At 41.4% G+C, this 25,513-nt stretch overlaps 1 long non-coding RNA gene across 2 annotated transcripts in view; it reads left to right on the top strand.

The window, feature by feature from the left end:
* The first annotated feature begins 9,344 nt into the window (after window positions 1–9,344).
* Window positions 9,345–25,513, top strand: part of LOC144783107 (uncharacterized) — a 97,551-nt gene continuing 81,382 nt past the window's right edge. Inside the window, exons 1-2 of one of the 2 annotated variants that reach the window (XR_013601406.1) lie at window positions 9,345–9,414; window positions 14,641–14,874. This is a non-coding gene — a long non-coding RNA (uncharacterized LOC144783107). The remainder of the gene's footprint in view (window positions 9,415–14,640; window positions 14,875–25,513) is intronic. The other variant, XR_013601407.1, reaches the window with a different exon arrangement.

Here is a 25,513-nt window from a genome sequence, read left to right as displayed (position 1 = left end):
AGTGTTCTAAAGAACAACTAGAGCGCTAACAGTCTTACTTATGACAAAAGTATGGCACACCAGAAGCCATCTTGATTGGAATGAAGTGGTAACTCTTAAAACATTTAATTTAAAAAGGAACAAAATGAGGGGGTATATTTTGCCATAGAAAGTATGATTAGTGCTGCAGAAAGAAAAATTAGGGCACATTTTGAGTGACTTCTCAAATCCTCTTATATTTCATTAAAAAATTCTGACATGCAGTCTCCCAAGATGGCCACCAGAGACAAAGGAGCCCAAATGTAGCCCAAATATCACCCAGATGTAGCCCAAGTATAGCCCAATGACAGAATGTCCCAGAGTGTTCTAAAGAACAACTAGAGCGCTAACAGTCTAACTTATGACAAAAGTATGGCACACCAGAAGCCATCTTGATTGGAATGAAGTGGTAAGTCTGAAAACATTTAATTTAAAAAGGAACAAAATGAGGGGGTTCATATTGTCATAGAAAGTATGATTAGTGCTTCAGAAAAAAAAATGAGGGCTCATTTTGAGTGACTTCTCAAATCCTCTTCTATTTCATTAAAACAATTCTGACATGCAGACTGAAACATGCACTTTGAATACCAGCAGCAGACTTCCCTGGTGAGCAGTAGCTTTACTACAGTGATATAATGAGCAACTAGAGTGCTAACATTCAGAATTTATGGCAAATCTGTGGCACATCTGAATGCCTTCTTGATGGAACCAAAGTAAACAAGCATTGAAAATGCAATAGATCTCGCCCTCGTTTAAGTTAAAGCCATTCTGTTTGTAATGAGGTGGCTTTTTAGCTTTGCTTTTAATAGTGTTTTTCAAACTTTCATGTAAATAACATTCATATGTATGCATATATGTATATGTATGCATGCATTTATATTTGTATTTATATAGATATGCAGATTATATATGTTTATATGTATGTATATATATATATACACATATATATATATAAATGCATATATATGCATATATATATGTGTATATGTGTGCGTGTAGATAGACCGAGGCACAAGAAAGCAGAAAAACAAATGTGAAGAACAGAAAAAGGGGGCAGGGTAGATACACCCTGACCCCCTAGGCTTGCCCAGGTGGTCCCACAAGGACAAAAAAGGCCCACATTTTTTTTTTTAAACCTGGTCTGTTTTTAAAAAAATTACCCCCCGGGGGGACTAAATCGTGGCGGCATAGTAATAAAGAAGTGTGGGGGGTCCACAATCGCCCCCACTCTGCCCAGGGGACCGCCGCCCCAAGGGCATAGCAACGCAGCCCCTTGGCGCATACTGGAGGCTCCTGGTGGGCTTCTTGGCCCCCAGGGACCCCCAGTATGCAAGTGGAATTAGTTCCTATTCTGCAAACACACCAGGGGTTGCGCTGCAGAGAGGTGTAAAAAAGGTGTGGCCTCATTACACCTCTCTGCAATGCAGCCCCCTGGCGCATACAGCAGGTTCCAGGTGGGCTAGTTGGGCCCCAGGGACCCGCAGTATGCAAGGGGAATTAGTTCCCCCTCTGGAAACACACCCGGGGGCTGCGTTGCAGAGAGGTGTAAAAAAGGGTGTGGCCTCATTACACCTCTCTGTAATGCAGCTCCCTGGCTTATACTGGAGGCTCCTGGTGGGCTAGTTGCCCCCCAGGGGCCCCCAGTATGAAAGGGGAATTAGTTCCTTATCTGCAAACATGCCAGAGGTTGCGCTGCAGAACGTTGTAAAAAGGGGGCGTGCCCTCTGAACACCTGCCTGCAAAAATGTAGTAAATCAGTATAAAAAAAATAACAATTAATACATTTAAAAATTGTCATTTAAAAAACCTTCGAAATTCAATGAAAAAACCATAGGTTTCAGGCCTTATATAGTTAGGAACTAGCATTTACAAAACCTTGCAAATAAATTCACTGAAAAAACCATAGGTTTCAGGCCTTATATAGTTAGGAATTAGCATTTAAAAAACCTTGCAAATTCACTGAAAAAAACATAGGTTTCAGGCCTTATATAGTTAGGAATTAGCATTAAAAAACCTTTGAAATTCACTGAAAAAACCATAGGTTTCAGGCCTTATATAGTTAGGAATTAGCTTTTAAAAAACCTTTGAAATTCACTCAAAAAACTATAAGTTTTAGGGGTGTTATAGTTAGCTGGACATTTCACTCATACAAAACCATTGAAATTGCTCCTATATAGTTAGTTGTACTAACTATATTTCGCACACCCGCAATCCACTGCTGATGATGTCACATATTAGATCATTCATGACATGGTCAGTGACATCACTGATGACATCTCAAATGACATCACTGATGACATCACTGATGACATCATCCACGTGACAATCACATACACCTTTTCATACACTATTAAAATGTTTCATCACTCTTTGTAAAATACAGAGTATCATATTTGAATCCATTGTCACAGCAATACAAGTTTCTAAAAATCCACTCAGTGATTCATAGATGTATACACACATCTAATCACTTACCTGTATATTCACTCATACATGCTGTCAATGAACAATAGAACACTATCAAAAATACTTATACACCTATATCGACATTAAACAACAGCACACATCCTATTCACATATGAAGTCATCCTACTCACTTATGCAAACAATGGATCATACTTACATATTTACTTAGCAAAACACCTATACAAACACCACTTCATCTATTTATTTAGATAGTAAGTCATACTTAGTGAATTATAAAATCATTATTACAAGTATACAGTTATCCATACAGTCACTCACACAATCATTGAGTCTTATGTATACTTATTTATATACAACAACTGACACATACACTGCCTTTTATTTTTCTAGTTTGTTAGACATGTACCATTGAGAAATATATTTGCTCATCACCACACCCATAAAGAGATTCACTCACCCAAACTGTTAGAACATGTAGTTTTTACTTCATATATCTACTGAATCAACTATTCACACATCTTTGGACAGTCACACACCCCCCCACCGAACCACACACACTTTCACACTCCCATACAAATACTCCGTTAACTAATCAATAACTAATATAGACTTTCAAATAGCTAGTAACCAACTGTAGAATCAGTTTACACAACAACTGACAAAGTGATACAGATATTCACACAGTTTAGTCACTATCCACTATATTTAGTTAGACATTATAAATTGGTCAAGTAAACAATCAATTACACTGCTACTAAATCCCCCATCCAAATATTTATTTATATATATCCACTCATTCTTCAATGCAAATTGCTATATATATAATGCATATTTAAATAACGAAGCAAACCACAATCACTGGATGATGTCATCAGTGATGTCATCAGTGATGTCATTTGAGATGCCATCAGTGGTGTCACTGACCATGTCATGAATGATCTAATATGTGACATCATCAGCAGTGGATTGCGGGTGCGCGAAATATAGTTAGTACATCTAACTATATAGGAGCAATTTCAATGGTTTTGTATGAGTGAAATGGTCAGCTAACTATAACACCCCTAAAACTTATAGTTTTTTGAGTGAATTTCAAAGGTTTTTTAAAAGCTAATTCCTAACTATATAAGGCCTGGAACCTATGGTTTTTTCAGTGAATATATATATATTTGGCGGGTAGAGGAACTTAGTGCCTATGCGAGAAGTTTGGAAGAAATAATGGAGTCACCACACTGGGCCAGAGTCAACTGGTTAACTGATATGAAAAATCTATTGTCAAATTTGGGCCTATTAGACTTTTGGTCCAGCAGAACCTCTCCTCCAAAACAAGTTCTTAAAAACCTCTTTCGGGATTGGGCTTGCTCCCAAAGGCACTCTAGTCCATCCATTGGCAGACTCACAGAGGATTTTTTGATGTTTAAAGACTGTCCCAGGCGAGAACCCTATCTAGACACAATCGGGAAACCCTTTGCCCGGTCTTTGTATTTTAAATTCAGAACGGGTACTCTTCCACTGAACACTTTTACCAAAACATGGAAATCCTGTACAGACAAAACTGACCTGTGTCCATCTTGTTCAGCCCACCCAGAGACATTGGCTCATTTTTTATTTGTCTGCAAGGAATATGCCAATCCAAGAAGGGTGTGGCTGAAGAACTTGTGTCGGCAACTTGGAACTAGGAGCCATGCTGAGGCAACCAGGATACTTGTTTCGGACAGTTATGTACCCTATGCTTGTGCCCTAGCAAAATTTCTATTTTGGGCTTGGGCTATTCGAGCCAGAAAGCTTAAATACTCTGTTTAATTTTTTCTTAAACAATATTTATTCTAGTAAATGCTGTATTTCTTGTTATCAACTGGATATGTATCATTAATTTTATCATTACTTTTAAACTGCTTTTATGATAATGACATTTTATCGAAATAAAGCTTTTTGACTTTGACTTATATATATATATATATATATATATATATATATATATATTTTTACAGTACAAGAAGGGCGGCACAACCGGATACTTTTTAAAGGGTATTTATTTCACCAACACTCCACCGACGCGTTTCAGCCTCACGGCTTTTCTCACGGTCAGCAAGTCCCTTTTTGCTTTCTCTTTTTATACTGGCCCACATGAGCCTCAAAGTGGCATTGTGGGATATGTAGTTTTAAGGCAAACATAATTAAAAACAAAGTAATAATTGAAAAAGGACTAGTGCGTTCTGTTTACAAAAGTATAGTACTTAACGTCCACAATATAATTCCACTTGGGGGTAACTTAAGATCCATTGTTATCATATAAGTATGACTTGTATTTTTCAAAAGTTCACAGTCTTGTTTGAGGTGTCGGGTATAGTACCCTGGCGCACATTTGGGTTACACTACAGTTCATTTTTACTCTAGATGTATGTGGAGATCTTCCCCAAAGTTCATTCCTCGCGGCTGTTTCGTGCGAAATCGAATGATCAAACGAGATTCCATTTGTCGAAGGAGGCGCACTGTGTCTCCTCCTCTTTCAGATTTGTTCAACATTTTCAGTCCGTAGAAAGACATGGCTCGCCAATCCCCATTTTGGCATGTACTCAAATGTTTAGCAGTGGCATACAGCATGTTTGAGTTTTTTACTGCTCGGATGTGTTCCAACATTCTCTTTTTTAGCATGCATGTGGTAGATCCTATATATTTCATGCCACATTTGCATTCGACCACATACACCACGTTTTTCGATGTGCAAGTAATGTATTGATTTATCGACATGTATTTGCCGTCAGGTTCCATCACCCTCTTCATTTTTTTGCCTATTTTGCATGCTTTGCATGTTGCACAGGGTTTGAAGCCTATGTTCTGATCAGTCCACCATTTGGGTTGTTCTTTGCTCTGGAAGTGACTCTTGACCAATAGGTTTTGAAGGGATGTGTTCTTCTTGTACGTGATAGATGGAAACTTGCCCGCTAGTGGCCCAACATCTGGATCGCTGTTTATCAGATGCCAATATTTTTTCATTTTCTTGGCAATTAGCTCGCTTTCTTTACTGTATGTAGTAATGAATCTTGGTGGATCCTTTTCTTGTTGTGGTTTTGGTTTTTCCACTAGCGTTTCTACTCTGCTGATTTTATCCACTTTGTTTTTGCAGTCTTTCAGGACATAGTCCTTATATCCTCTCGACTGGAATCTCATTTTGCTTTCAAGAATGTTCTTTTCGGCATCTTCTGGTTTGGAACAGTTTCTTTTGAGTCGTACAAACTCCCCATATGGAATACTTTTCAGCAGTGGCTTAGGATGGAAGCTGCTGCCATGGAGAATACTGTTTGTTGCTGTTTTTTTGCCTCACTAACAACGTGTTTCTTTTTAACAACAATCTGTACAAGCAAGAGTGTGGCACAGCCATGGGCATTTCATTTTCTCCCAATTATGCAAACATCACCATGGGATACTGGGAGAAAATGATAGCATGGACCAATACTGACCCAGAAGAAACAGATCGTATAGTATTATGGGTCAGATACATCGATGACCTGTTTCTGATCTGGAATGGAACTGATGAACAATTCAGAAAATTCTTTACCAAACTGAACCAGAACGAAATAGGTCTTCAATTCACATGCTCAACCAACAAAAAGGAGATAGACTTTCTAGACACCAAAGTCTATATCTCAAATGGCAAATTGGAAACCACACTGTTTAGGAAGAAAACAGCAACAAACAGTATTCTCCATGGCAGCAGCTTCCATCCTAAGCCACTGCTGAAAAGTATTCCATATGGGGAGTTTGTACGACTCAAAAGAAACTGTTCCAAACCAGAAGATGCCGAAAAGAACATTCTTGAAAGCAAAATGAGATTCCAGTCGAGAGGATATAAGGACTATGTCCTGAAAGACTGCAAAAACAAAGTGGATAAAATCAGCAGAGTAGAAACGCTAGTGGAAAAACCAAAACCACAACAAGAAAAGGATCCACCAAGATTCATTACTACATACAGTAAAGAAAGCGAGCTAATTGCCAAGAAAATGAAAAAATATTGGCATCTGATAAACAGCGATCCAGATGTTGGGCCACTAGCGGGCAAGTTTCCATCTATCACGTACAAGAAGAACACATCCCTTCAAAACCTATTGGTCAAGAGTCACTTCCAGAGCAAAGAACAACCCAAATGGTGGACTGATCAGAACATAGGCTTCAAACCCTGTGCAACATGCAAAGCATGCAAAATAGGCAAAAAAATGAAGAGGGTGATGGAACCTGACGGCAAATACATGTCGATAAATCAATACATTACTTGCACATCGAAAAACGTGGTGTATGTGGTCGAATGCAAATGTGGCATGAAATATATAGGATCTACCACATGCATGCTAAAAAAGAGAATGTTGGAACACATCCGAGCAGTAAAAAACTCAAACATGCTGTATGCCACTGCTAAACATTTGAGTACATGCCAAAATGGGGATTGGCGAGCCATGTCTTTCTACGGACTGAAAATGTTGAACAAATCTGAAAGAGGAGGAGACACAGTGCGCCTCCTTCGACAAATGGAATCTCGTTTGATCATTCGATTTCGCACGAAACAGCCGCGAGGAATGAACTTTGGGGAAGATCTCCACATACATCTAGAGTAAAAATGAACTGTAGTGTAACCCAAATGTGCGCCAGGGTACTATACCCGACACCTCAAACAAGACTGTGAACTTTTGAAAAATACAAGTCATACTTATATGATAACAATGGATCTTAAGTTACCCCCAAGTGGAATTATATTGTGGACGTTAAGTACTATACTTTTGTAAACAGAACGCACTAGTCCTTTTTCAATTATTACTTTGTTTTTAATTATGTTTGCCTTAAAACTACATATCCCACAATGCCACTTTGAGGCTCATGTGGGCCAGTATAAAAAGAGAAAGCAAAAAGGGACTTGCTGACCGTGAGAAAAGCCGTGAGGCTGAAACGCGTCGGTGGAGTGTTGGTGAAATAAATACCCTTTAAAAAGTATCCGGTTGTGCCGCCCTTCTTGTACTGTAAAATTAATTTTGGGGCTCTGATCCAGCCCTTGGGTCGAGCACACACTGTTGAGCGCGCTCATGCTTGAAAGGATCGTCTTTGTCCAAAATATATATATATATATATATATTTGCTGCCTTACACTTATACAATTAGCCGATGTTTTCACTTGCTGAACCGCTTTTTCGAGTCATAATCTCTTTTGCGACCTAGTGTTTCGGTACATTTCAAAGCACTACGATATGATGACGAGCCCCGCAGTTTTGTGAATCTCGGGGCTTGCGAACACAAAATTATTTTGTACATCAAATCATGTGTCCTGTCTCAGAGATGGGGGGTGGTGGGGAATTATTTGCTTGCATTAGGGTCCATGGCAACATTGCTACGCCACAGCTGGAAGTCAAATATGTTGATGTAAATAAACAGTGCGCACTTGGTGCCGTCAACGGTAAAATGACAGCGCGTGACTTTCAGACAGAGGGCAGGCCATTTCCGGTGGCACAGACCTCACCAGCTGCGGTGCTTGTTTACTTCACTTCACCTGCTCTGACGTTTCAGTGTTTTCTTTCCTCCTATGAACGTGTACTGTTTGTTCCTCCTTTACTCTAGTAACGCGTTGCTGGAGCGTGGAGTGAAATGGTGGAGCCAGAAAGACCCACAAATAACAGCTATAGCTGCATGCTGATGCATCGTGCATGCCGTGCTTATTCCAAGCTATGATATGTTTGTAACACGCCAGCATAGTTCCTTCGAGGGCAGGAAGGACCGGTAAGCACAAGAGTTCAGAGCGTGGTTTCAGACGTAGTTACTGATTTTACTTCCAAACCACTACAATTAAGTGGCAACATCACATAGCATAACACTAATACGTTGCACAGCAAGCAACTGTGCACATTACACTGTGTGCTTGATTCACAGAGGTAACTTACACTTTTGAGTACGTTCACACTTTTGAATTTGTTTACCACTTTTTGCTATTCACAAACTGCACTTTTGTAGTAACTTACAATGTTGTAGTAACTTACACTTTTGTAGTAAGTCTAGCTCTTGACATGGCCAACCTCTGGTATTGCAACAGCATCCCATAGAAATCAATGGAGGTAGAGCCTAACTGCAAAGTCTAAGTACCCACACAAAAGGACAGTTTGTGAATATTGAAAAGTAGTAAACTTATTCAAAAGTGTAAATTACTACAAACATGCAGTTGGTTAATCAGGCTCATCGAGTGCAGCCCCCTCAAGCAGCCCGCAGTGCCAAATTCTCTTGTTTGAACCCTCACCCCCTTCCCAATTTCTGCTTTCCCTTATCTTCTGCTCCACCTTTCCCTCTGGCATCTCCTCATTCTCTGCCTCTCTTCATCTTCTCGTTCCACACATTCCTAGCTGTTTGCTGCTTTGCTCCCTTGTTTTAGCCTGCCCTCTCTAATCTTTCCCTCATGTCTCATGTTCTCCACTTCTTCATCATCTCCTGCTCTTTATTGCATCCTCTCTCACCCTTGCTAATATGTTTGTGGGACATTTACACAACCCACGCCAATAAGATAACTCCAATTTGACTCTCAAATTATATTCGAAATCGTTCTTGGACTGATTAAAGAGGTGGACTCCACTGTGACTCGTGCGAGCCACGATCTGTGGGTTACAGCCAGTTCTTCGCAGCAGGTGCTCAACCCACTCAGCAATCTCTCTCCTTCAGATATCTGATCTTTCCTCTTTTGCTCCTTCCCCAGTCTTTTACTTCCCCTTCACAGCACACCCCTACTCAGCCCATCCTTGTATCTCCCCTGCTTCATGTCTTCTCTCACTTTCTCTACAGCCCTGCCCTCCACCCTCTCGCTGTTTCCCGCACCCCTCCTTCCTTTCCTGCCTCCCCCCATCTTACTCAGAGAAAGCACTTTCATTATCACTGGGGAGCTCTTTAAAAAACCCGCTCCTCGTGAGTGTGCGCTCAGCCGGAGTGCCAGCGCGTCTCCTGTCCAAGGTGAGAAGTGTCACTGCCCCTTCGCCTGCTCCTCACACCTCAGTGCTCTTCTGTCCCTCCTTCAGTCTCTTCAGCCTCCTATGGAGCAGGGCTGGTGTGTCACATTCTTCAAAACTCAATTCTACCTGTTCTGCTCTTGTCGAATCTCTCCTCACTTACCTTTGTCTTACTTTTCTTTCCCCTCCTTCCTCCCTCCTACCTTTGCCTGTCCATCTTTCCGTTCCTGTCACCCTCTTTTCCCCGTACGTCAGTTTCTGTCCTTTCTCTCCCCTGCACTCCACCTTCCATTCCCTTTGTCTCTTTCCATTGCTTAATTTGAGCCGGTGGTTTCGGGTGGTGCATCGCTATTCTTATTTGGGCACCAGGATGTATTTTTCATCAACAGACTCGACCCAGAATAAGAGGGAGAAAGGTAGAACAGGGACAAAGAAGGAGGAAGAGAAAGACAGGAAAACGCTGGCAAAGCGGGAACCCAAGGATGAAAAAGAACCTTGTAAGAGTGAGGCGAAAGGGGAGGGCGAGTACGGTGGTGGATGAAAGAAGCTTGACCTGGAATCGAACTAGGCTTGAAAGAGGCTTGACCTGGAAGGAGAACCAGGCTCATTGGCATGGTATACACAACCCCGGAATTTGGGAGCGCCAGCCGCAAACATAAGAAAAAGCTTGGGCCCGACACTTACACTTTTTCAAATCAACCATTGGTCTAATTCTTCTTTTCATTCACTTTCCTACTTTGAGTGTCTTCATGTAGTCAATTGCTATCACAGTCTCTTAGCTCTTTGAAGTGTGCGCTCTCTTTTAGTACGCTCCACTTTTTGCTTCTCATTTTCACTATTGTGCTCTCTCACTCCTCTGGTCTCCCCTTTTGATTAATACCTCTTTATCTCTTTCTTCTCTGCTTCGCATCTCTTCTTCAAAATAGCTCTACTTTTTCGTTGTTTTCCCCATACCTTGCACCTCTCTGTCTAACGTCGGATCCCTTCTCTCTCTCATTTTCTCCCTTCTCTGTTTCTCCCTTTGTGTGTTTCTCCTTGCCGGAATATCTATGCATATTTTTACTTTCCTTCCATGCCAAGAAATACTGCGATTTAAGAGTTATTAGCTTTATAAAGTCTTCTAGCTATTCCCCGTCACACTCTGCTCTCAGTTTTACAAGGCTTCTTTTCATTTATCGACTTACCTCATAACGTACATTCTTGTCCTTTCTGCTGCATTTTTTCATTCTCATGTGGGTCACTTTAGGTTTTTGTCCTATCGCTTTTCTGTGAAACGCGGTATTAGTAGCAGTTTTTCAATTTCTCCATTGTGACGTTCATTGTCAAATACTTATGAATCATTTCTGAGAAATACAAAACATGTAGTATTCAACAAATTAACCTAACACATTTTCAAATCTGGACAAACCCGCCATGTTTTAGCAGAATCACACAGCGAGGGGTTAATACATAAATGGTGTGTGTGTGTGTGTGTGTGTGTGTGCCAGCGCTAAATGTATGTAATATGCATTACCTCCTGTCCCTCCCTCACCTGGTAATGCCATTATCAGTAAGTAAAGGACGCAGTACTTAGGGGCATATTACCAAGGAGAGCGATAGGCGAATATCGCCGCGTTAGCGTCTGTTTTCGGCCACTAAGCGGCGATAATTCTATCACCCTATTCACAAGCTGTCGCTAACAGCAGTTAGCGACAGCTTGTAGGCGATAGCGAGCGGTTTGGGGCCCGCTTTGCATGTCAGCGATATTTATCGCTAATGACATGCAAAGTGGGCGTACCCAACCAGTTAGCGACTGAAAGCAGTCGATAACGACGCTATCGCCTATTAGCAAGGCAGGCGTAGCGATGGAAATATTCGCGCTAAGCGTGAATATCTCCAAATACTAACACCTGCCCAGACCAGTTCTTAGCCATGTTATCCAATGGGAGGTGGATAACATGGCTAAGAGCATTTCGTCGCTAATGCGTGAATATCACTGTATTCTCAGCGATATTCACGCATTTCGCTGCTATCGCCTGGATTTTTATCGCTTTTGAGATAAACCTTGCTAATAGCAAGTTATCTCAGCGATAAAAAACGGTGATGCGCGGCGATAAAAATATTGCCGCTAAGCCTACTTAGCGATAAATATCGCTATTTGTTGGTAATATGCCCCTTAATTTGTAAGAGTGAGTGCAGGTGCCCAAAGCCCTGTCCCCACAGTGCTATTAAACCGAATACCAAGGTTGTGTGGTGCTGAATCCATCTCATGAATACCTGCCAACTTGAAGAACAATCTCACCATGTGAGGAGGGGTTCAGCCTTGAAGGAGGCAGGACTTTGTGTCGACAAGTACCTGAGAGGCACTTTTGACCCCACCCCCCCCAAAGCCCCCTCCTCCCTCCCCCCAAAATAAGGTCGCTGAGGCTGGGGCTGATGTCCCGGGGTGTTTTTACACCCCATAATGGACGTAGACAGTTCAAAGCCTCGGAAAACTAGCTGGTAAACCACCATTTACATTGGTTTTCAGCTTATTTTCCCGGCCCCCGTGTGATATCGCCTCCTCACTGGGTGACCATGTGATGGAAGTCGATATTGTGTATCGCGCGGTGGCACCGCGTGAGTTGGCAGGTACGCTGATGCCTCTTTAATCCACTATCAGACACTCCCTGCCCCTTTATCTCACTCTTGCAGCTTCCCAGCCGCGGGCCGTGGAGGGAGTTACGGTGGGGCAGGGAGGCGGGGAGGGGGAGGGTTAGAGTGGAGGGACCTAAAAACTGGAATATGGATAATTGCAGGTAAGTACACAATTTTATTAATAAAACGAAATTCGTAGAGCGCACAGCATCGCATTTTGCGATGCAGTGCGCGCTACGAAATTCGTTTTATTAATTAAATTGTGGACTTACCTGCAATTATCCATATGCCAGTTTTTAGCTCCCTCCACCCTGCTCCTCCCCCTCCCCGCCTCCCTGCCCCACCGTAACTCCCTCCACGGCCCGCGGCTGCAGCTTCCTGATTTCTCCCTGTGTGCTGGTTTTCCCGTCTTCCTCATCCTCTTGCTTTCTGGTTTGTGTGCTCTTCCCTCTCTTGCTCAGGTCTATAGCTGAGGTGGAGAAATAAGGAGTGATCCCCAAAAATTAGTGTTGGTGGACTCCTGCAACCACCGGCTCAAATTAAGCACTGAATATGCTATTAATTATGGCTGTTGTATGTGGGGAGGGGCCATGGCTCACAGGAGGCTGTGCATTGAGTGAGACATGACCCCCCTCCTCTCTCTCAAAAATGCTAATAAAAAGCATATTACACTCTGCCCAGCTACATATTTGGTTTCTCCCCTGAGATATTTTCTTGTGTTTTGTTTTGACAAATGGATATAACTAAAAACGAAATGCATGGGGTTAAATCTGAACAAAGTAAAATCAAACTCAAGCAGTCTCTGACGTTTTAGAACGTTGTTTCCGAATATAAAGTAATTGTTAAATGAAATCTGTGAGGCAGTAAAAAATGTTTTTAACTTTTAATTTTTGTTGTCCTGTGGTAATAAACTAGAACTGGACCGTTGCAGTGTAGTAATACATATGTGAATGTATGTTTATTATTACAACTGAATTTATGTGTGTGTGTGTATATATATGTGTGATTGATGCTATTTTTACAATACAGATTCTGGTATTTGATAGTGGAAACTGATACTCCTACACCGATTGGAGACTTACACAAGAGGTTGTTATACTGGATGCAAAAAGCTATATCAGATTGAATGATCAAATATGACAAACAATCGCCTACATATGGATTTTATAGATTGATGTGGAATAAGTCATAAGGATAAGCCCTGATAAAGTTCAATGGAACTTGCACGAAACGTGTTGGCTGGATGTTTTAGTTCTTGGATTTCACAATTTTACAGTTGGATTTGAATAAAGCAAGAATTTCTATGATGAACAGAATTGAACATTTGTGGTTCTGTCTTTTCATGGGTGCACCATTCCATTTTCTCTTTCCATGGTTCCTTTCAATGTATAAAACTTTTGGTGGACCGATGCCATTGATTTTAATAGCCACTCACCAAATCTTTTAATTTTATAATTTTTTAGAAATAAACTCCTAAAGCGGGAATTTTCACCACAGGATGTGTAGGTCTTTATTATTATGTTTTGTTTCTCACTGCTAGGATTTTCCTGGGGGGATGATGGGAAAAAAAGACATTATATTGTCAACCCTAAATAGGGTAGACAGTGTAATACTTTCTATCAATGAAGCCAATGAGGGATCCGTCGTTGGAAATGTTATGGTCTGCCTATTGCTAAATAAGGCAGGTGCACTGAGGGTTTGTGGGCAGGGTACTCCACTCAATTTGCAACCGAGTATCCTGTTTGCCAACCTCTAAATCAGGCCCTCGATCTCTACGGCTCATATGGCGACAGGCCTGTAATTCCCATTGGGAATGATAGCACTATTACTGGGGGAACATCCTTTACAACGCAACTTTTACAACGCACTACCATTACGACGCAACTTTTACAACGCATTGCGCTGGGGGCTCTCTAGGACAGGGAATAGTTTAATTACTATCCAACACCTTCCCTACTATCCACAGGGACTGGAGTTGGAATAGTAAATTAAACTATTCACTATCCAGCGTCCCCCAACGCAAGTTGTTGTAACGACTTGCGTTGTAAAACCTGCGTCGTAATGGCATGCGTTGTTAAAGCATGCGTTGAAACGTCATACATCCCTATTACTGGCACCATAAGGAATTATGAAGACCATGGAGTTAAAGGAGACCTCTCATGTCTCCTTCTAAGATTTCATCTGCGTAAATCCGCCAAAAGCTGGGGGAAACAAAAGTGGAGTATGAGGACCATGGACCATTCTGGGGAATTGGACCCAAAATTACAGACTTTCCAGATTATTCTTCATTACCAAGGGGGTTTTCAGTGTTCATCCTGTAAACTCTGTTGATCATACACACACACACATGCATGCACGCACACACACATGCTCATGCACGCACGCGCACACATACACACACACACAAATGGAATGGAATCACAATGTTGTAAGTGAAGAATTAACAACCATTCAACTGGGCACTATATAATAAGGGCATAAGTCACATAGTGCAACCAAGAGATGCATCTTAAATAGAGATAAGAGCATAACCTCTGTCGGTGATGTGCAGTAGAGTTCTGATAGGACCAACTCACACATAAGAATAACAGTTATTTATTTTTTATTGGGTTAGACTTACACAGCATCTGCCTGAATCACTTAGGTTGGAGTTTCGTTGTGTTTTGGGAAAGTGGAGACGACTGTACATCTTCGCTGGGACTCTGGAAACCAACAGCTCACTAAATCAATTTTGTGGACCATCACCTGCCTTCAAGGAGAGACAGGCATGAGCAACAACAATGAGAGAGTCTCTCCACCACCTGAACCCCAGAAGAGGGGAAGAGGAAGACCTCGGAAGCAACCCCAGGTGAGTACAAACATCCTAAACATAATATTGTTTCAATATGTGAGAGTACATCTGCCACCAAGGGTTAGCAACAGGATTTCTATGCTGAAGAGGCCTAGAGAAGTTTGTGCACACCCACATGCTTGTGAGTTATGCAGATGTTCACAAGCATTGCCTATATCAATTTTCACCCTTGAAACAGTCTTAGATTTACTTTGGTCAATTGCAGGAGTAAGTCAATTCGCAGAGTGGCAATGCGATGGATGCATCACCAGGAAGAGGTCTCTTCTAGGGCTGGGTGGAACTCATTGAGTTTCACTCTGCGGATTTCTGGGAGCAGGCACAATCAGCATATTGTGCTGATGGTTGTTTGGCATTACAACGCATGCTAATACATCGCATGCCATTACATTGCGTTTTTTACAACGCAAGTCGTTACAACACTTGTGTTGGAGGGCGCTGGACTTAGGAGTAGTATAATTTACTATTCCAACTCCAGTCTACATACACTAGGGAAGGTGTTGGATAGTAAATTATACTATTCCTTGTCCTAGATCGCCATCCAGCGCAAGATTGCGTTCTAAAACCCGCGATGTAATGGCATCGCGATGTAACAACCGCGTTGTAAACGACGTTTCCCGTGCTGATTATGCAGTGCAAAATCAGCGCGAACTGCACCATGTGGCATGCCAGAGGGTGCTGCTTCTCTGCTGCAGCTCGAGTAGATTTTCTACTCGAGCCGTAGCTTTCTCACCGCGAACGGTTGCAACTGCTAGCGTTAAGAAAATCTCACTAGGTGCCATCCTAGCGCATGAAAATCATGCTAGGGGACACCAATTCTCGCTTGTCAACTTAACGTTGGTAAGCTGCGTGAAAGATAAAACTCGGCTATGCGGCGGTTGGCGAAGGTTTGCCAGAACTCTGCGTTAGAATTGTAATGGGAAGTTGGCAAAACTCCACACACTCTGCCGACAGAGCAGAATTTATCACCTACCCATAATTTCTTTTCTTTCATAAATTGAGCACAGACTCATCAAAATATAGCTAATCCAGGGTTTTAATCACCCGCTTGTTCCCAAAATTAATTTGTTAAGATAGAACAGATGCTGTGTTCCATCCTGCCATTCATTCACCTTCTTGCTCCAGAAGAAGGTGAATTTCTATCAAAAAACTCTGTGCCTCCACACTCTGCAGTTATGGTAGGACCTCTGTACTGCAATTACCTATTGCGGACGTCCGGCCATGAAGGACACCCCCACCAGTTCTGTGGGGTCTCCGCCATGACAGCGGAGACCCTTCGAAAATCAGGCCTCAATGTAGTTAATTGTTGCAAAGGGCCTCACAAATAAGAGGACAATAAATAAATAAGCAAGCTCACAAGTACTATTTTGATGTATAGTAAATATGGGACCTAAATTCTTTTTTTCAGGTGTGCCGGGGAGGGTTAGTAAGAAACTGTTAACTAGTACTGTCTCATGTCTGACATAACAACTTTTAAAGAATGCTGCCACAGACTTCATATGTAACACTGTTGGTCCAAGTTAGGCATATGCCAAACTGTCCATGTCAGTGGATTGGCATAGTCTGTGTTAATGCACCATGAATTGTAATTTTTGGATCTGTAATGTGTGACTATCAGTGTAATGGTCAATTGACATGCCTGCCATGCAATCCAGAATCACAAGCTGCAATTTCCATTGAGGCACATCATCATCAACATGCTGGGGATGCGAACGCCACACCATTGGGCTTCTCTGCATGTACACAATCATAGACAAGTACCTTAGATTATTTTGCAGTCCCTTCCCCCCAAGAATAGTATCATACATACACCAGTGCAGAACGCCAAGCAGAACATTCCTTCAAATAATCCCACCAAGCAGATAGAGGCAATCCATGGCCTTTAACAAAGATGCTATCATATATAATCCCATTGGAAAAACAACAACTCCCATCAGCATTTTTTCACTGAAATTAAGAGACTAAAGCACGAAGTAGACTGTCTCTCCTTTTAATTGTGTAGCTCCCAAACTATCTTCAATTCCATATTGTGATTTGAGCTGGGTAATCTTTTTTAAAATCAAGATTAATTGAGGGTTCCTGCTTGTGCCTTTTGAGACATGTCAAGAGTGTCGAAGAGAACTGTTGGGACAAAGGTTATCAATAAACTCTCCTCATCCAGCAGAGCATCAAAAGAGAATGCAGTATTATTTATGCATCTTTGGCCACTTAGGATTGCATGCATTGTGTCTTACCACAAGAAATTGTGAAGAACTGGAGAGTAATGCGATGCCTTTACACAGCTTTAAGAGAGTACTTTAATGCCTTGCATATTTCTTTTAGGTGCAACCACCCTTTTTATGATTTGGCTTGACAGCGCAGCTGTCACCAGACAACTATGTTAGCATCACTAAAGAGGGTATTTGGCTCCGCCCACATGTTGGGAGTACATGATTTAATTGGGCGGGCAGAAGGTGTGTGCTTCCACAAAAAAATACTTGCCCTCCACACAGCCATGATGGTTTTATTTATCCAGCTACTTGAGCTTGAACATTGGGGGGCACACGAATGACATTGCAATGCTATTAACATGTCTTCGATAACAAGACAATTTATGGTGTTTTTCAATGGCAGCAGAACATATGAAAAGAGGGCTGTCATTAACCTACATGGATGTTTAGGTCTGGCTTGACATCACAACTGCCACCTGACCTTTTAGCCTACACCAATATTATTCTACAGTTCTTTGCCCCCACACAATACATCCAGGCCCATGCTAATTACTTGTAAAAGAAAATTGATAACGTTTCTGCTCATAATCTACTGTCCCAGAACATTACTTAAATAGCTGGAAGATGTTTTTGTGAGCAGCTGTGCTGAACAAACTGCAAAACTGCTAAAGTAAATGGAAAACTCAAGTCACTGAAGTTATTGGGACAAAATTAAACCTTATTTTCTCAAGTAAAAATCTGTTTTAATACATTGGAAACCCACGGTGCCTATCCTTTTGCACTTTGAAACTGTATATTGCAGATCTAATAATTTAAACCAAAATTATATAAAGTGAACATCCCCTGTCCCAAAAGACATGTTCAACCTCCAAAAGTTAAGGAGTCGAAGATTTTAGACTAAATTACATGTTTGCTTGGTTTAAATGTGAAAACAACATCACTTGGGTGTGACCTTTACAGAAGAGAGTGTAGAAACTGGTTTTATCTGATACTGAAGTTGAGGCAGGGTTGCTTGAACAAAACTTTATTCACCATGCATTTATTTACATCTGCATATTTATGGCAGAATGTTATAATAAATTATAGGCTTATTTATGGGAGGGTATATCTGGCAACATAGGGTTTATCAGTATGTCAGTCTTTCCATATATTTTACATTAAATATTACGTTTTAACTAATACAGATGCATGATTTATTTTATTCATAGTTGTGTTCACCTGATTTGTTTTTTCATCTGTTTGCTATATGGGGTTGCCTCTGCTCATCTCGTATTCTTTTTTTTTTTAAAACCTTTATTGAGATAAAAGTAGGAGATACATGCGCAAGCCCACAACCATCACGGCCGGCCGCAAAGACAGGTGATAAAAACAGGAGAACAGCAGGCCAATAAACAATCAGGATATTGCAAAGTACGCCAGAAGGGACTACGGGGTGCGCAACACAGGATAGGAGGTTTTCGTCTTTAAGTTTAGATGAAGCGAGGGGGCTGCAACAGGAAGGACTACACACCTTACATAAAGGGACACAAAAGAAACGCAGCAAGAGGGGCGTACCCCATTTACAATCGAAATTAGGCTATAAATACCGCAACTATATGGGCTAAGCCACCGCAACAATAAGACTGGACAATAAGCAGCATTACAAAAAGCGACAGTTCCAATTACAATCCCAGAGTGCCCACCCCTAAGAACAGGAAACAAAGATGTGTCGAGACACAGGAAGAGAAAAGGTGCAAGACCCAGAAACAGCCAACCCTACGAAGAGGAAAGAACCCTCCCAAGCCGGAAAAGAGCGATAGAGACCATAGAACAAAACAAACTAAAATAACAACCCCCCCCCACACCCACCACCCTGCACCCCTGTAATGGCTACGGCCAAGACCACTAACAGCGTGCCTGTCGCCCCGGAACTGCCCCACAGTAAGGAAAAATATAAAGAGTGGAGGAGGAGAGAAATAGACCAGCTCCCAGCATGTATTACTCGGGCCGCCCGTCCCTAGACCCCGTTACCGATACAAGACGAATGTTCAATATCCCCGGCTATCCATCAGCATCCCAGCAGTGCGAGCAACAACATCATCTCGTATTCTTATATGTAAATGGTGGAATGTAGGAGCCACCATTAAAGACTGCAGGAATATCATTTATTTGTATATCCATGGTATACTGCATAACAAAATCCTATATGCTGGGAAGGAGGGTCTTCAAGATCTTGGATCAACGCAGACCTGGGAGGCGAATAGAGAATGCAACACCCACTTGCATTATATTACTTCTGGTGTTATATGATCGCTCCTGCAGTGGATATAATTGGAAAGGCGAAGTCCAGAAAGAAAGGGGAGGTTAGGCTGTTTCTTATTGACCAGTACAAGAACAAGTTAAAGTATTCAAGGCATAATCCATTAATCTAAGCAGAAGGTAAATTATTGTTTCCCGGATATTCACATGCGGCAAAAAAAGGCAAAAAGAAAAGAAGTAGGTTTCTAATAGACTGATAAGATGATTAAATTCACAGACTTCCAAGTGTGTTTGGAAATGTGTAGTTGAGGAAACCGAAGATGCTCAATGGAGGCCTCTTAGACCTGTGAAGAGAGAAAGATAATCATTAGTACTAAGACACTGATTTATCCTGTTTCATACTCTATTTCCCTAAGTACAACTTGAAGATTTACCCTCCAAATTACTTAAAAATGTGATGCCTGTAAGGCTAGTTACTGAAATATTCATTTAGTTCTAGGTTACTGTTTCTTTTGATCTGATTTCCAGCATACCCCCTGTACATTTCTAACATACCCTGAAGGATGATTCATGTGCAATAAATACATCAGCTGTCTGGTTCACATTACCTATGTGGCGTTTTCATTTATGTGCAGCGGGTTCCAATGTTATGCCCAAATAAAGTAGTAAGGCGGATGTACATAATCAGTGTTTGAAATAATGCTGTAGAAAGGGTTATTGATCCCCGGACTTAATATGGAGAACATAACTCAACTCCTCTCCCTAATATAGAAAGTCTAATATAAACAGCTATGGTTTGAGATTCACCATCCAAAGGTTTTCAGCTTTAGTACCCTGTGTCTTTATAATGAGGCATATGCCAGTATGTCAAGGACGTTGCTCTGATAACAGAAGACCTATTACCTGAGGAGTGAAAAATTAGGCCTGGGCGGACTTCGCAGATTTCTTCTACACAGAACTCTGCAAGCGACCAAAAATGTCCACCACGCAACGCAGAGTTCCACAAGCAGCAGAGTGCATTGGGTCATGCCGATCATGCTGACGTTTAGCGCTGAGTGTTTGTCCCAAACTGGAAAATCAGAGCGAATGGCACCATGTACAGCGCAAGAGGATGCTGCTTTTTTCTGCTGTTACTCGAGGGGCAGCTTCCTCAACGCAAATGGAGCGGAGGTTTTCAGAACTCCACGCGCTACTTGGAGCACGGAGTGGGAAAATTACTCAAACTCCATGAGCGGAGTGGAATTTTAATGCTGAGGCCTATGAAAAATGCCAGTATGGAGGCAATGCTGAGACAAGACCCCATGAAAAGTATCCAGACTTTTTTCAAAATGCACTTTTGACATTAAGTTTTTCTTCCATTTGTGAAAGGAAGCTATTCATCATATCAGATCATTTGCACCATATTTTCTGCAATCACACGCAAAGGTAACTCTTCAAATATTTTTATGAAGGAAGCAACCACTAAGTTATACCTTCTATCACTTAGGTGGATTTTTTTCAAAACAACAAATGGGAGGCTGTCACATCAATCCTAACACCAATACCCAAATGAAGCACAATTCCATTGCAATGTCTTACAAGCAGATAGTGTACTGAGCAGTTGAAGTGTTTGAATGAGCTTGCCATTGTTACACAGTCCACTCCTGCAAGCTTGAGGCAGGTGGGATTTTCTAGTGCATTAAAAAATCCAAGGAATGGTTGACTAAGATTGTCCTGCAAAAACATATCTATCCCCAATCCATATCACAACCATAATGAACCATTCCAGGCTGAAAGTCTTATGTAGGTACTGGTGCATGTATTGCCTGGTAGATGGTGTGGTGTGGTATAATAAACACTATAGCAGGGTTATGAAGATTTGCTACATTTGCCATTAGCTTTCATGGCAGAGGGTATTTTCCCTCTGTTCCTGTTTCACCAGCCTGGCATGAGCCACCACCAAGGCAAAATAACATGACTGCAATTTCACTCTGCCTGGATAACAAGGTGGATTTCCCATCACAAATGTGTGTATTCCTCATCCTCACCTTTGTAATGTATACAACATGCACTACTCAAGATTTAGTTAACCCTAATCGTAATACGATATACATGTGCGTAAGAGAGTTCCAAAACACAAGGTAATTGGACTTGTATCTAACAAGTGTCTGACAGGCAGTTTCATGAATCTTGGCCTTGGAATGAAAAAGCTCTGCCACCCTTAGATTTCGATTTTACAGGGGTGGCACAGGAGTGTGTTGTTTTCACAGTGGAGCAATGCCATTAGTTGCTATAAAGAACTGCAGGTACTCAGGTATTGAGTTTCTAAATTGTAGAAAAATGTATAGATCCAACAGCCTACATTGAAAATGATTCTGTCGCTAACTGGCAACCAGCCCAGGGATGTTCTGCCATGTGGCACATCCTTCCTGCTTCGAATAAGCCTAACTACATCATTTTTAGCTCTCTGAATAGGTGAATCAGGCAATTACAATAATATAATCTTGAGTTGTTAGCAACACTAAACACTATAATCAGTGTGTGGAGGATAAAAGGGGAAGAGGGCCTTATTATGGCCAACTGGCAAAAAGAACTGCCTACTGCTGTTCTTACCTAGGTTCTCATGGCCATGTCAGTCAACGTTTACTCTAAATTTTCTTAACACTTGGCGTAGCATGACATTTTGGTCTAAGATAAGAGCAGTGGTGAGAGCCAATAGGCTGGATCTTACTTTAACCCTGAAAATAATGATCTCAGTTTTGGAGCTGTTTAGTTGGATATAATTTGGCAACTCCTGTACCGGGGAGGAGTGATATGAAAACCTTATATAAGCTTGTTTTTTATCTGCACACAACTGCACCATAATCTGAGTATTGTTTAAAATGGAATACAGAGGGATAAGTTAGATGTTAAAGAGGACTGGTGACAATGGAGAACCCTGGAAAACCCACACAAAGGTGCAACTCCTTGAGATTTAAAAGAAAAAAGAACTTTTGACGCACTGACATAGAAAAGAGCTGAACCATTTCTGGCATCAGTATTTGGAGCCTTTTGGCACACTGACATTGAAATGATCTCAGTCATTACATGGCATTGGAATTAGTGTGTGCCACAATAGGCAGTTGTTTTAGGAGAATTAAGTGGTCCACAATGTCAGTTACTGCAAACAAGCCCAAAACCAACAGTAAACAGTCGACTCCATCCTCTGCATATCTGAGGGAATCATGCAAAAACCTAGGAGAGTGATGTTGGTACTATTTCCACCAAATATTAAATTGCATGGGTGATAGGCAGTTGCCTAGATTAGGTTGCAGTTGTAAAATAACCATTGTCTTTATGTCATCAATATCATATATAAGAGAGACAGAATATTGACTATCATAAAATTAGTAGGATTCAGATTGTTTTTTATTTTAGTAATGGAAAATCTAGGTCTTTTTTAGATAATCTGAGACTATGGCCACATTGGAAGAGGTGTTGATAATCTGGAAGACACAAATGGTGAAAATAAAGGCATGTTTCCCAAAAAGCCAGGTAGATGCTGAGTCCCTGGCTGTGTTGGTGGTGGTGGTGAGAACTAGCAGGACTAGCTCTACCTCTCCGTGGGGGCTAGAGTGCAATGAGAAGGCAGAACTCTGATGTGAGAATCATTGAGAACTTGTGAATGGCCATTTGGAAGTTGTGTCCAATCCCAGATTTAGTTCATACATAGTTGGTGTAGGTTGCCCCTAAGCTCAGTAGAATAGGTCATCACAGAGGAGAAAGATTGATGGGGAGGGTGGGTAGCAGTGATGATTTATTTGAATGACATTCTAGAATAATTTTCTGCCCTCATTATGTCTTTAAACCATTTGTTTATATTGACAATAAGTATAATGACAATGTTGTGTTGTTTGAGAAATGAGAAGTAGAGTAGTTACTGTGCTGGGTGCTGATGTTTCTCCATTTAGCCTCAGCCCAACAACTTGCCTCCTCAATAAGTTGTTTATAGCTCTTGTACCAAAGAGCATAACGTGGCTAGTTTCTGGGTTTTGTGGATTTAGTGGAAAGAGACAAGAAGCTGTTCATGGCGGAGGAAAAAAGATCAAATGTCATGATGTCTGGCATTCCCCTGGTGGCAAAATTATATTTACAACTTAGATCTGTTGGGTCACAAAGGCATGTTGACAGAGTGAGCATTTTTCTACAACAATCTTTGGATTACCTCTGGTTGGGAATAATGGAACATAAAATAACTGACATGTCTATCCTGCTTCACAATTCTATACCTCATTCAGATGAAAGGGGCAGGTTGAACTGCACTTCCCTGTTACCTTAAAATAGGCTACATATTAATATGAAATTATTCCCTAGTGACTATCTAAGGCCCACACAGATGGATAGGCCAATCACAAAAAAAGCATGGATTTTACTGGACAATCAGGGCATTCCATTATACAAGAGCATGCGGGACAGAGCTCTTTTTAGCAGGCCTTAACCCACAACAGAGGTGAGAAATCTCGAAGTGCAAAATTAAAAATAAACGGAAACAATTAATATGCCATAGGAGTTTCCCACTGTTTCAGGTAAGAGTATCCACTGTGCTTCATTTAGGACACCTTGTAGTTTCCATTTCTTTTTTGGCAATGCCTTCCTAGCACTCTTTTCTATCACAAAAATATGCGAGCTATCACTTTACATTTTTTCATAATGCTGCTGTCAGTTCACTTTGTAATCTTTAATAATGCCATCAGTAGGCACACTCTGCAGTTCCATAATATCCCAGTAATTAAAGGGGTAACTTTTTTGTTAGTGCTGCAGCCAGTACATTTAACTGTTTCCTGCTAGTATACAGACTTCAGGAACATTTCTAATTTTGTAGGCACAGAACATAACCCTTTTCACCTGCAGGCATACTGGACTGTGTCTCACCATGTGCAGTCATTTCACTGGGGTCAGACTTGCTGTGGTGTTTATCCAACCCTGCATTCCACTGACTGGTATTGCTCATAAAGGACAAGACATCACCACTAGCAGCTCAGAGAATGCATGGCAGGTCCAATGTTAAAACCTGGAAAGCAGGAGGAACAAAACCTTTTCTCTCTGTCTTTCTTGGTCGTAACCTCTCCTAAAATGATGTGTTCGTGAGAATCCACTTGATGGCGTCTACTCTTGACTTTAATGGGAACTTCGGCAGAAAACTTATAGTTTTCTTTTAGAGATGGCAATCCATCATTAAGGATTATCCTCAGACCCTGGGATCTTGAAACTTTGTGTTTCTTCTTGACAATCTCCAAGGGTACAAGTGTCAGCAGAGTAGCTGGAGAGAGGAGAAACAATCAGCACACTCTCTACAGTACCACAATTAAAAGAAGTAAAATGCTTGCCTAGTGTAGAACTGGCAAAAAACATAGTTGTAAGAATCATCTGGCGAGCAACTCCTTACTGTGTCATAAGTTACACGTTGGGGACCACTGTCCCTAATCAATCAATCAATCAGGTTAGTTTAGATAGTGCTTGGTGCAAACACCTTTTGCCACCGTATTATGAAAGCAGATTTTGGAGGTGGTAATGTGTGAAAAGAATGTCTGTACATATTTGTTGTGTGGCATTTTATTGTGGTGGTGATGCTGGAAGATGGCATGAGCACAATGGTGCATTCACAAGTTATCAGTTATGCCTGCCTGAGCCAGGCAGATCCAGCTGTACGTTTTAGTCCTTGGCTGAATGTCCCATGAAAAAGGCTGTGAATTGGACATCAACCAATTCCCAATATGGCAGATGGAAAATACTTGAGGTGCCTAACGGCTAAGGCGCTCGACCTCGGACCTGGGGATCTGGGTTCGAGTCTTGGTAACGACGCCAAACATCCTGTGATTCTGGGCAAATCACTTAATCTTCCCGTGCCTAACAAAAATGAATGTGTATCCTCATGTAACGTAACTGGTGCTATGTAAAGCGCTCTGATACCTGATTCAATTCGGGTCAAGTTTGCGCTATATGAAACACTGCAACAAAAAAAAAGGGTCCATGATTCACTGCACCCAGCAGTGCCAGCAATTGTTAGTCTTGGGAATCTATCTACAAATTGGAGTTGCATGTCAATTATCCACATATGGCCATGGTGAGCTGAGAATCAATTTTCTCCCAGCAACTCTACAACATTTTTTGTGGTACTTTGTATAACTGTATGATTTACAAAGTGGTCTTGGCTGGAGATGGTGCATCTAAAA

The sequence above is a fragment of the Lissotriton helveticus genome, chromosome 9 (genome assembly GCF_964261635.1).
Source record: "Lissotriton helveticus chromosome 9, aLisHel1.1, whole genome shotgun sequence".
Taxonomy (NCBI): Eukaryota; Metazoa; Chordata; class Amphibia; order Caudata; family Salamandridae; genus Lissotriton; species Lissotriton helveticus.
The sequence above is the reverse complement of the archived record's forward strand: the minus strand, read 5'-3'. Positions and strand labels throughout refer to the sequence as shown.